This window comes from Neoarius graeffei, chromosome 15 (assembly GCF_027579695.1).
Source record: "Neoarius graeffei isolate fNeoGra1 chromosome 15, fNeoGra1.pri, whole genome shotgun sequence".
Lineage (NCBI taxonomy): Eukaryota > Metazoa > Chordata > Actinopteri > Siluriformes > Ariidae > Neoarius > Neoarius graeffei.
In genome coordinates this window covers 55,260,159-55,273,319 of record NC_083583.1, presented here as the reverse complement: position 1 = coordinate 55,273,319, position 13,161 = coordinate 55,260,159, and the positions used below count along the sequence as shown (strand labels likewise).

The following is a 13,161-nucleotide window of genomic DNA, read 5'->3' as shown; positions in this document are numbered from 1 at the left end:
AGCAAACAATAAATCAACTACCACATAATATTCAAAAACTGTTCACTGAAAGAGATGGGAGTTATAATTTAAGGGGTTTATTTAAATTTAAAAATTATAGGGTGCGCACGGCCGGCACGGTGGTGTAGTGGTTAGCGCTGTCGCCTCACAGCAAGAAGTTCCGGGTTCGAGCCCCGTGGCCGGCGAGGGCCTTTCTGTGTGGAGTTTGCATGTTCTCCCCGTGTCCGCGTGGGTTTCCTCTGGGTGCTCCGGTTTCCCCCACAGTCCAAAGACATGCAGCTTAGGTTAACTGGTGGCTCTAAATTGAGCGTAGGTGTGAATGTGAGTGTGAATGGTTGTCTGTGTCTATGTGTCAGCCCTGTGATGACCTGGCGACTTGTCCAGGGTGTACCCCGCCTTTCACCTGTAGTCAGCTGGGATAGGCTCCAGCTCGCCTGCGACCCTGTAGAACAGGATAAAGCGGCTACAGATAATGAGATGAGATGAGGGTGCGCACAACCAAGAAAAGTTTTTGTATTTCTGTTTGCGGGGTGAAGCGGTGGAACAGTTTAAATGAGGAGCTCAAGGGATGTCCAGACATGAAGCGGTTTAAAAAGATGTACAAAAATTTGATTTTCACAAGGTATAAGGATGAAGGGGATTAATCATAACTGGGTGTTTACTGTGTGTGTGTGTTTTTTTTATTTTGTTCTTTTTTGAGTCATCGTCTATTTGTTTTGTTTTTTTCTTGTTTTTCTCCATTGTGAGCAAGGTATTAGTAGTAAACTTATGTGTAGACGTATGAATATACATATATAATTAATTATATGATATAGTCATAGAGAATTGATATCTGAATAGTTGAAGTAATAAGTAATATACAGTGTATGCATGTATGTGTGTGTATGTGTATATATATATATATATATATATATATATATATATATATATATATATATATATATACACTGTATGTGTGTGTGTGTGTGTGTATATATATATATAATATGAATGATTCCACGCTTATGGGTACTGAAATGGGGACATGAACTTATTTTTAAAAATTCACCTAAAACCATTTCTTTTTTTACCATCAGGTCACAAAACATGTAATCTTTAATGAATGATATGTTAAAAGATAACTTTAATTTTCTGAGATGTAATAAAAACATATTCATATGCCAAAGTCAAGCCTATGAGTTCCAAAATGATGTCTGTTACATTACTTCTGTTACGATTGTCCATCTCGCGTCTGTTACAAATTAATTACAATCTAGCTCTATACCATGCTAATCTTATTGAAAGAATGTGTATGTTTATTCTACTACACATGTTTATTAATTATATTTGCTAAAACATCACCTTCCTATGTTTCAAAAAGCCAACCAGTCTTTTTACATTTTTGTATCAGACAATGTCATTCTATTGGTGTCAAACATTATTAAAAAAAGCTGATGTAGATTGCTACATTAAAAAAACCCTCACTGTTATATTCTAATATATCATTACTTTATCTATACATAATAAAATACAGTTATAAAATAATTCTACATTGTTAAAATTGAGAATCTATATGTCCACAACACTTCTGTTACGTTCTGACTTTGGCATATAAATATGTTTTTATTACATCTCAGAAAATTAAAGTTATCTTTTAACATATCATTCATTAAAGATTACATGTTTTGTGACCTGATGGTAAAAAAAGAAATGGTTTTAGGTGAATTTTTAAAAATAAGTTCATGTCCCCATTTCAGTACCCATAAGCGTGGAATCACTCATATATATATAAGGAAGCTCGATAATCAATTTATATTGACTAAAGTAGAGGGGTGGGATTAAGTAAGTTTTTACTTCAGCCCACTCCTTTTCGGACATGTAAACTCAAAACTGCTTAGTGCGTCCTTGTTTGTATTTTTGTTTTGTTTTTTCTTTTGTTTTGATTTTGATATTGTATTATTATTACCTATATTATTTATGGTTTATTTTCTAATTTAGTGGCTTTTTGCGTGTTCTTGTTGCAAACGCTGTTTTGCTTTTCTTGTTTTCTGCTTATTTATTCATTGTTTGTTTATATGTTCGAAATAAACTATCATCATCATCATCATTCCTGGGCAAAAATGATACAGGATTAACCTTGTAGTGTCCTGATCCCCAGATCTTTAACCCAGCCACATATAAAAAGTTGTACTCCTTCATGCTCTTCCAGGTTTTCATCTGTGTGTCCGTGTAGAACGATGTCTGCAGCACCAGGTAGTTTGAGATGTCGGGGAACTCAATGGATGAATCGTTTTCCAACTCATAATGGATGAATGAATGACTTTATTTAAAGACGATAAGTTGATCAGCAGAGCTGGTGGGGTCGGGCATGTACAGATACAAATAATTACAAATACAAAAGACTAAAATAAACACAATCTTAAGCAAATACAAACAAACAAAAAATATCTTTATAGTCTTTAACCCCTTTTGAGTGAGAATGCCCTGCATGCATGGGTTTAGCTTCTGGCACGTCCATACAGTTTTAAATACAAAACCTACAATTAAAAACGGTTTGTTTTTATTGCATTTATTTAATTCCTGGGCTCCCATCTGTAACAGAGAGTGATGTTGCATCCTATTAATACACTTTACAATAGATTATTAGATTCTAATAGAACAGATGAGCCAAAATAATTGGGGATCTTTTTTAATGGGCCCCGACTCATTACAACTATGAATAGGTGGGCTTTAAAGCAGAAAAGGTTGAGACCCCCTGCCTTATACTATACTACATACTACAACATACAGAGACGTTCTATCTGATTGTGTGCTTCCAACTTTGTGGCAACAGTTTGGGGAAGAACCACATGGGTGTGATGGTCGGGTGTCCAAATACTTTTGGCTGTAGAGTGTATCAAAATATAGAGAATGGCAAAAAATTAATGAGAACAGAGAGCAACTCGAATGCACGAACCGTATGAACATCGAACAAGCTACTGTTGTAACGCAAGATGGTCTCATGGGGCGGGAATAATGTGTTCCCACATGTTTGAGAGCATTTAATTGGACAATCAGTTTTGACTGGAACAGTTTTGAAGAATTATCTAAAATGTTTGCCTAACTATAAAAGAAAAGCAAGGATGCATTCAAAAATATCTATTTTTTTTTCCAGATCTGAGATAATATTGGTGTCCATAACACGAGGGGACAGGTACACAAAAAGCTCTAAAATGCCAATTTTAATTTCAGGGTTCGGGCGGCACGGTGGTGTAGTGGTTAGCGCTGTCGCCTCACAGCAAGAAGGTCCGGGTTCGAGCCCCGTGGCCGGCGAGGGCCTTTCTGTGTGGAGTTTGCATGGATAGATGACTTCAACACAATGTCAGAATTTTGTTTAATTGATTATGAGACTCTTGAAAAAACTGTACAAAATCTCAGTTCCTCAACATCTGAATTGGACATTCTGCCCACCAACTTTTTTAAGTCTGTTCTTCATCTTATAATGACAGATGTGCTTCAAATTATAAATACATCCCTGGAGACTGGCGTTGTTCCTGTGTCCCTAAAAAAAGCCATTGTAAAGCCCCTTCTTAAAAAAATAATCTGGATCCTTCAGTATTAAATAACTACAGGCCAATATCAAATTTACCATTCATTGGGAAAATCCTTGAAAAAATTGTCTTCAATCAATTAATTGCCTTCTTGATAGCAAACAGCCGTTTTGATAATTTTCAGTCAGGATTTCGTGCCAATCATAGCACTGAAACAGCGCTGATTAAAGTTATAAATGACATACGTCTTAATACTGATGCAGGCAAAACATCGGTCCTGGTATTACTGGACCTCAGTGCAGCTTTTGATACTGTTGATCACAACATACTGCTATATCGACTTGAACACTGGGTTGGATTGACTGGTAAAGTTATCAATTGGTTAAATTCATACTTAAAAGATAGAAGCTTCTCTGTTACCCTGGGAAATTGTTCCTCAACGTCAATGTCCTTGACCTGTGGTGTCCCCCAGGGGTCGATTCTTGGACCATTACTTTTCAACCTTTATATGCTCCCACTTGGGCAAATTATCAATAAAAATTCAATTTTGTATCACTGCTATGCAGATGACACCCAAATTTATTTCGCTCTATCACCTAATGATTATGCCCCCCTTGAATGTCTCTACCAGTGTATCGATCAAATCAATAGCTGGATGTCACAAAATTTTCTTCATCTGAACACAGATAAAACAGAAGTAATTCTATTTGGAAAAAAAGATGAAAGACTCAGGATTACCACTATTCTTGACACAAAAGAGATGAAAACTAAGGAAATGGTTAAAAATCTTGGTGTTTTCATTGACAGCGAGCTAAACTTTGACAGTCACATGAAAGCAATCACTAAATCGGCATTTTATCGCCTAAAAAACATTTCCAAACTAAGAGGACTTATGTCAAAAAATGATCTGGAAAAACTAATACATGCCTTCATCTCTAGTAGGGTTGATTACTGCAATGGCCTTTTCACAGGCCTGCCAAAAAAGACCATCAAACGACTTCAGCTGGTTCAAAATGCAGCGGCTAGGGTTCTCACACGAACAAAAAGAACAGAGCACATTACCCCAATTCTAAGGTCCCTTCACTGGCTTCCAGTAAGCTACAGAATTGACTTTAAAGCATTGCTGCTGGTGTACAAATCTCTAAATGGTACAGGGCCCAATTACCTCTCTGATATGTTGCAGCGGCCTAACCCAATCAGATCTACCAGATCAAAACAGAAAAATTTACTATTAAAACCAGTTGTTAAAACAAAGTGTGGTGAAGCAGCTTTTAGCTACTATGCAGTACAGCTATGGAACCAACTGCCAGAGGACATTAAAAATGCTCCTGCTGTTGGCAGTTTTAAATCTAGGTTAAAGACCAAGCTGTTTTCAGATGCTTTCTGTTAAATAATTAATATTGTCTTTTTTAAAAAATTTTTTAAATAATTTTTACTTTCTCTGCATGTTTTAAATTTACTTTAATTTTAACTTTATTCTATTTTATTCTTTATTCTATTCTGCTGGTTTCCTTTTTTTTCTCCTCCTATTTCTACTTTATTTTATTATTTTATTTCTACTATTGTTTAATTCTTATTATTTTCTTTTAATTCTTTTAATTCTTTTAATTGTTTTAGAATAAAAATAAAATAATTTTATGTAATTTTATTTCTCCATTGTGCTGTTTTTGTTTTTACTTCTGTAAAGCACATTGAACTGCCATTGTGTATGAAATGTGCTATATAAATAAACTTGCCTTGCCTTGCCTTTGCATGTTCTCCCCGTGTCCGCGTGGGTTTCCTCCGGGTGCTCCGGTTTCCCCCACATTCCAAAGACATGCAGGTTAGGTTAACTGGTGACTCTAAATTGACCGTAGGTGTGAATGTGAGTGTGAATGGTTGTCTGTGTCTATGTGTCAGCCCTGCGATGACCTGGCGACTTGTCCAGGGTGTACCCCGCCTTTCGCCCGTAGTCAGCTGGGATAGGCTCCAGCTTGCCTGCGACCCTGTAGAACAGGATAAAGCGGCTAGAGATGATGAGATGAGATGAGATGAATTTCAGGGTTCTTTAAGTGTTCACCTGAGGCACCGGGGTTTAAACTTTCAGTTTTTTGACTGTTATCCCAAAATGTTAATTGCTGAGTTAATAAGGCTCTTGTTCCTTGGCGACCTTAGAAATCACAATGTATTTTGGATCCAGCGTGATAAATCCCAAGTTCTTCAGAAGTTTGAAGGTGAGTTCGGTTTAGTGGCAAATCTCTTTCTTTAAGTCTTTAGGTGCAAGTTCAGCAGTCATTTTCTGTGAAATTGTTTTTCACACAGTTTACAAAGATTCTTAGAAGCCAAAGTGGTTTCGTCAGAGTTAATTTGCTGGAAGAAAAGCCAACTCCGTTCCTCATGGCGACCTTAACTGCCTAACATTTCATACAAGATGGATCGCACAACTTCTTAAGGATTTACAATTGTGAAACTATGCTGGTTCTCTGGCTTGTGCTGAGAAAGTGCATCAGCCAAGTGTTATTAATCAGAACCAGATTCTTCACTGTGGGAGTGAGGACGTCTTAAGCGCGGCTTGCCCAATCTTCTGCTGTGAGAATGGCACCGATTATTAAGCAGTTGTGAAAGCGGCCAGCCGAAAGTTGCGAGCTCGCTGTCAAAATTGCGCTTTCCCACAGAGTCCCAGCTCTGTTGCGTTAAGAGCTCGTCTCTTTCTGTTTCATATCAGTCATTGGTGCTGTAAATTGTTTAAGCCAAACTTGAGCACTTTCTTCCTGGATTCTGTACTTTTTCCCGTGGCCTGCATGTCTCTTTGGATTAACTGAGGCTGCTGATTTTTTTTTTTTCCTTCTTGTGGTCTCAGGAAGCAAATGGCAAAGGAGGGGAAAAAAAGCCTTATTTAACCTTTTGTGAATTTTCTAGGTCTGCTAAAGCACTCTAATAAAAGAGGCCCCCAGTCTCAAGTATAGCGTGAGCTCGGGTTATGGTCGCTTGCAGATATGGATGACTAGCTGCCTGTGGCCTTGTTAAAGCAGCACTTCCGCAGTTGCAGTTCTGCACTTCTCACTATCTGTAAAATCGCAATGTCACAAAGAAACACATACTCATGCAATGATCGAATCAGCTAATCATCTTGCGGCATTAAAAAGAAGCAGATACAAGCGCATACCAAACATCAGAATGGGGAGTATATTCAATCCCAGTGACTTGTTGCCAGAGGTGGACAGTAATGAAGTCCATTTACTTGAATGCTGTACTTAAGTACATTTTTTGAGTATCTGTACTTTACTTGAGTATTTTTTTTTTTTGGCAACTTATGACTTTAACTTCACTACATTTGAAAGACAAATATCGTACTTTTCACCCCACTACATTTCTGTCAAGGTCCTCGTTCCTCGTTACTATAAAGCAGCTTTGAAAGTGGATGTTTTTTCTTTTTCTTTTCTAAAACGTGATTGGTTTCTTCGCAGGTGATACTGAGAGCCGATCAGTAAATCACTAGGGTCACGTCACGTCCATAGACAATATACAATCAAGTTCAATGATTTCTCAGCAGCGTTATTTAACACGATCAGTTGATGGCAGAATGGAAGGAGGCGGTTCTTCTGGGGAATGCACGCACTCGTGGCCATACCTAGAACCCATGTTTCAGTTTTCTGAAAGGAATAAAGATTCGTTTCGTTTTGAATGTTTGCTTTGTTTGCTGAAAACGAACCACATCACGGCCGACAAAAACTCGCCGTCCAACCTGCGGAAGCATATTGAGGTATATAAACGTTTTATTCCAAGAGAAAGCTTGCAACGAAGTTGTCTGTGCTTTTAGAGCTAGCGATAACGTTGAAATAGCTATGCAGTCTGGTTAGTCACATGACTTTCTATGGATTTGACCGCCAAGTTGCCATCGCCTCGTCCACGGCTAACGTTTACACATAGCGAGTTAACTTGGACACTGTTAGTTAGCATGTAAAAATGGAGTTACGCTAACATGAATAATGTTAACTTATCTAAAGTGTTTTCAGAAATGTTTAGCATAATCTTGCCAAATAAACAGAATGTAGAAATGTTTCTTTTCTCGTAGCGTTAGCTACACAATATGATTTCAAGTTTGAAAAGAGTTTGCTAGCATGTCAGGTGGAGTTTCACTGACTAGCTAGCTTAACGTTAAACCACCATGACGGCACAGCATGCATTCATTTTGTGAATTCACATTTCTGTCTTTGGTAACAGCATTAGGTTTTGTAAGCGTTGTGACAACAATACAACGACTTGTTGACAGAAAATGTACTTTAAATATTTAAGTATATTTAAAAGCAAGTACTTCAGTACTTAAGTAAAAAATTGACTGGACAACTTTCACTTGTATCGGAATAACGTTCGACCAGCGGGATCTGTACTTTGACTTAAAGGAGAACTGAAGTCATTTTTAAACTTGCTTTATTTCTTAATTAACGTGTTATTCAGTTACGTTTTCGGTTTTAGTAACCTTATATCGTGACTCGTATTGGCAACTAATTGCAATGAAATATTATACTCATCAGCCTATTTGGTTTTTAGCCGTGTTGAATTTAGTTCGTTTGGTCCATGGCAGGCGTCGCTTATCTGCGTGATCTTTGCAAGACTTTGAAACATGAAGCGTCAGCCAGGTGTCAGTGCCGCCATTTTGAAAACTGTTTTCCAAACGAAATATTGCACAAAAACAAGTTTAAATGACGATCACTGCGTACTTTTTTCAAACTTTCCTGATTGCTATCAAAACAAACAAAATTTCCGGCTTGATTACGTCAGCATTCGAAAGAGGGCGCGCGCGTCTTTTGACAACGTTGGCAGATGTCGGTCACTTTGATTTCCGCTGTACGTTTTACTTCCGTCCTACGATGTCTCGCACAGGTCTCAACGAATCTCGTTTACGGCCATCGCTTTGACATATGGACTGATATATTACAGAGCGTATTTCAAACACTCATAACTTGCTATAGCGGCAACAAAATAGCGATCAAAAATGAGATAAATAGAATTTTGATAATTAAAAAAATTGCCTTCAGTTCTCTGAGTAATGAAGTTGGGTATTTTGTCCACCTCTGCTTTTTGCTGATCGAATGGGATTTTCATACACAATAGTCTCAACGGTTCATGCAGAATGGTACAAGAAACATCCAGCTGACAGGAAGACTACAGTAGATCAACTATAGCTACTCTTTACAGCCGTGGTGCACAGAAAAGCAACTCCTAACTCATTTCTAATGAAGGCCATGTTTGTCTAAGCATCTTTTTCTTCTTCCAGCTTGTCCCACTTATGTGTGTGGGGTCGCTGCCATGTCCTTGATATGTCATATTAATCGGAGCATAGTTTTACACCAGATGCCCTTCCTACCACAACCCTCCCGTTTCTGCGCTTGGACCAACTATGGACAATTTAACATAACCGCATGTCTTTAGAGGGACCCCAAGCAGACATGTGGAGAACACGCAAACTCCACACAGAACTCAAACCCAGAACCTTCTTGCTGTGAGGTGACAGTGTTTGCCTAAACATACTCAGCCATATAAAGTGTTGATGTTTTGCTATACTGTATTGACAGTGTACAACGAATACACAAATGACAAATGAACGTCTTCCTGTTTCACACGAGGCCGTGATTTGTGCATGCTCCGTCGTTCCTGAGGTCACTCAGCTGCTGAGTGAAAGCAAAGGAGAAAGAAAGGTAGGAAAGTGTTGACGCACGTCACCAAGAGGAAGAAGGCAGCCAATAAGTATGTGCTCTTCATATCAGATTCTTTCCAAATTGGACTTTATAGCTCTCAATGTCTCAATGACACCAGTAACTCGACTCTCCATTGTAATGATGGAGATGGATCTTTCCTGCCTCTCCAATAATCCTTTGCTTGATGGATCGAATTGCTGAAACAGGCAGAGTGGAGCAAGGGTAGCTTGGAACGAATTATTAAGCTACGTCACGGTTGCTGATTCATACGGACCTGTCAGAAAAAGAGGCTCTAATGAGGTTCTCGAATCAATAAGCCTTTAACGGTAAAACGCTCTGATGAAGTGGGATGGCATCTACCGCGGCAGAATTTTCCTCTTCCTGTCTCTTACACACCTGCTTCATGGGCCCCGGCGGAGGTACCAGTTGTGCGAATGCGCTTCCCACCAGGCAGGTCGTCAGTCAATAAGCTACAAAGGAATTTATTTGCAAGTATTGACAAGAGAAATGATGAAGACGGGGTGAAGTCTTTCCCAGCTCGCTTTTCTTAGAGCTCGGGTAATTTCATCAGCGTTCATACACTACACAGTAAACCAGATTTCTCCGAATGTTCATTATGTGAAATAAAATAAGTCACCTTCCTTGCGTTAAATATACTGTAGCTCTTAAATTCTGCAGTTCAGGTTACACGGAAAGCAGTCTTCCCACAGGAAAATCTGTTGCTTTCAGGTTTCTCTTTAAACGCTCATTCGACTTAGTGGTTCTAACTTTTGTCAAAATAGGTTTTTTGTGGATATCATGGTTTGCTTATTTTTTTTATTATTTTTTTCTTAGATTGCAAACTTTTTGTTAGCATTTTTGACTTGATCTTTAAAACTGTAGAACGTTAATACTTTTACAATGTGTTCTTTTCTCTTTAAAATATTATTGATTTAAATATGATCAAATTTTTTTTAACATAAAAAGGCATTGATTTTTAGAGGCAATAAATTACAACAGTGTATTAGAGCCATTGTAGGTTAAAAAAAGAGAAGAACATTTTCTAATTTTAACAGTGCTAATATGTTCCAAGAAAGAAAAAAAAGCCTAATTATTTCCGAGATTAAACTTGTAAATGTGTGAGGAAAAATTTAAGATATTCTCTGAGATTATAAAGTCATAAATTTGTGAGAAAAATACTGAAATTCTGAGATTTAAAAAAAAAAAAAAATCGCAAATTTGCAGGAAAAAAATCAGGAAAATAGTGGGGGGATTTGTGCATTAAGGAGCTGAGGAAGGGGTAATGTTCCAAGAAAAACAAACAAACAAACAAACAAACAAACAAACAAACAAACAAACAAACAAACAGATAATTTCCAAGATTAAAGTCATACATTTATGAAAGAAAAATTTGGATACTCTCTTGAGATTATAAAATCGTAAATTTGCAAAAAAACAAACAAAAAGCAAACAAACAAATAAACAAAAAAGCCAAGAAAATTTAGAGATTAAATAGTCACAATTTTTGAGAAAAAAAACTTTTTTTTTTAAAGGACATTAATTTTAATTTTTTATTATTACTTTGGCTCTAATATGCTATTGCATTAAATAATGTATTATTGAACAAGTGCTGTATTTTGTATTGTTTTGTTTTACTTGAAGGTTTTTTTTTTTTTTGAAATAGCAGCGAGGAGCTCTCTTAAGATTTTAAGATGATTTCAAAAAAATAGTATGAGAACAAAATTAATGAAACCTATTCAAATTCAATGCAAAGAACACTGCACTCAGGGGTTCCAGCCTTGGAAAGACAGGGCAGTGATGGTGTTAAACATCTGGCTGAAGCCTCACACCTGTCAAACACCTCCGGTCTGAGGACTTAAGCTTATAATCTTCTAGTCACAGATACAGATTCCTAACCAGTGAGCTAACCCGGGCCTCGGAAGAAGCTCACTTGTGAAGTCCTGCCTGTTAACCCGTGACTGATAACGGAACAGTCCACTAGGTGAAAGGTAAAGAATAAAACACGACTGGATGCTCTTCGAGGAAACTAATCACCACTTGATCATATTTCTTCGAGCAGCACATCCTGAAGTGTTTCAGTCCTCTTGTACCACAGCAGTTTGTCAACGCTATCCATTGTACGTTGTACTTTTTATCTGTTTATAGTTACATTTTTAGGTCGTGGAACGTTTGCAGAACAAACTTGCATCTTCTCAAGATTTCTGTGTGTCGCACGACTTCAAGTTACAGCTTTACCTCGAACAGTGACAATGGAGACTCTTTCCAAAAATGCTAAGTGAACATTTTTAATGACTCAAGCCTTTCTACCCAACTGGAACTGCGAATTCAGGCACAACTGTAATAAGATAATAGCTTGGCAGTGGATAGACTTGTTATAAAATAGTATATTGATGAATGAAAGCTGAATGTGCTGTGAGAATATTGCAGAATAATATATATAAATAAATATATTTGAAGTGGATTTATGAAGGGCTCATAAGGGTGATGTGTTTCGGTCAAATGTTAGCAAATGTGCATATGTTTCATTTTCAGATGGTTGTTGATGTAAGTAACCGAGCTCCAGAACAATGTGAAAAACAGATCCGTGTAGTAAATATAATATAAAAGTCATTCACAGACTCGAGACTGTGAAACGTATTAGTCATGCATGAGAAATGTTGGCGTTTGTATTGACAGCTCTGCCTTTCGAGAAGTTGTGAACAAGAACAAGGATCATTATATTGGACGATCTAAGCCCCGTGTGTGATTTAGAGAGATTACAGGCAGCTTCCTCTTCAGGAGGGGAAAAAAAAAACCCCAAAATGTGAGAAACAGAAGATTTCAAGAAAAGTTTCCGTTTTCTTGATTGCTGGCCTCGTTGCTGTCTCGTAGAAACTATATGGATTTCAGCAAGTATCTTCGTGATTACTCTTCCTTTCCTCTGCATCAGTTTTTATTCAGAAAACCCACAATCAAGTACAAGCTGTCAGCTCTCAAGCGTGCCACGTCTCTATCGTGAATCACACAGATAAATATATTAATTAAATTGTTTCACAAAGTAAACCAGCAAAGGCCAAATGTTTCTGAAACATGCACCAACAGCATTCAAGTTCCTTCACATCAGGCTTGTAGTACTCAAGTCCAGGACTCGGACTCGAGTCTGACTCGTGCCCTAATTTTAAGGACTCGTGACTTGACTTGGACTTGTGCACTGGGGACTCGAGGCTGGACTCGGATTCGAGGTTTAGTGACTTGACTACAGCACTGCTTCCCATGTACAGTATATCGATTCTGAGAAAATGGAAAGAGATAAGGCTTCTGAAGTGGTATAAAAGAATCTGGGAAGTTCTGCACACACATACATGCCTACACACACACACACACACACACACACACACACACACACACACACACACACACAGAGAGACAAAAAAAGACATTGCATCATCATTGCATTTTTTTTTGTAATGGGATTATTTTTAGCATGCCTAGTTTTGGAAGACTGCGTTAGCCCTAAAGCATATCAGTTTAATGAAATTTATTTCCAACAGAAATTGGTTGAGTCTGTCTTTGGTCAAAGCCAAAAATTTAAAGTCAGATGTGATTCTGATATCAGGTTTGTGTAGTTTTTATGCTTATAAAGGCAGTATAAGAAAAAAAAAACACATTTAAACCTCTTTGTTTCTACCCCAAGTGTTCAACATTTCTACATTACTACTACTATTGTTATGTTATTATTACTATTATTACTTCTACTACTCTTATTAGTGAGTCATTCTATGAAATAGATGCCATTTGGGTCAGCAACATTCAATGAGACGCATAAGGCACAAAAAATGTGGCAAAGTGTGTTTCCAAAGTTTCAACTATTAATTCAAGTGCACTGCTACTATCATTACTATTACTGTTACTATTATTACTATGATTACTATAGTAAATACTACTGTCATTACTATTACCGCTACTATTACTACTACTATAACAACTAGCATTAC

The 13,161-nt window shown here is 37.4% G+C and overlaps 2 protein-coding genes across 2 annotated transcripts in view; both read left to right on the top strand.

Annotated features, from left to right (window-relative positions):
• The window catches only part of LOC132899619 (ephrin-A2-like), a 217,518-nt gene that overhangs the window by 81,008 nt on the left and 123,349 nt on the right, over positions 1-13,161 (top strand). The window lies entirely within an intron of this gene.
• Positions 1-13,161, top strand: part of fam174c (family with sequence similarity 174 member C) — a 301,306-nt gene that overhangs the window by 256,300 nt on the left and 31,845 nt on the right. The gene's annotated exons all lie outside the window — the stretch shown is intronic.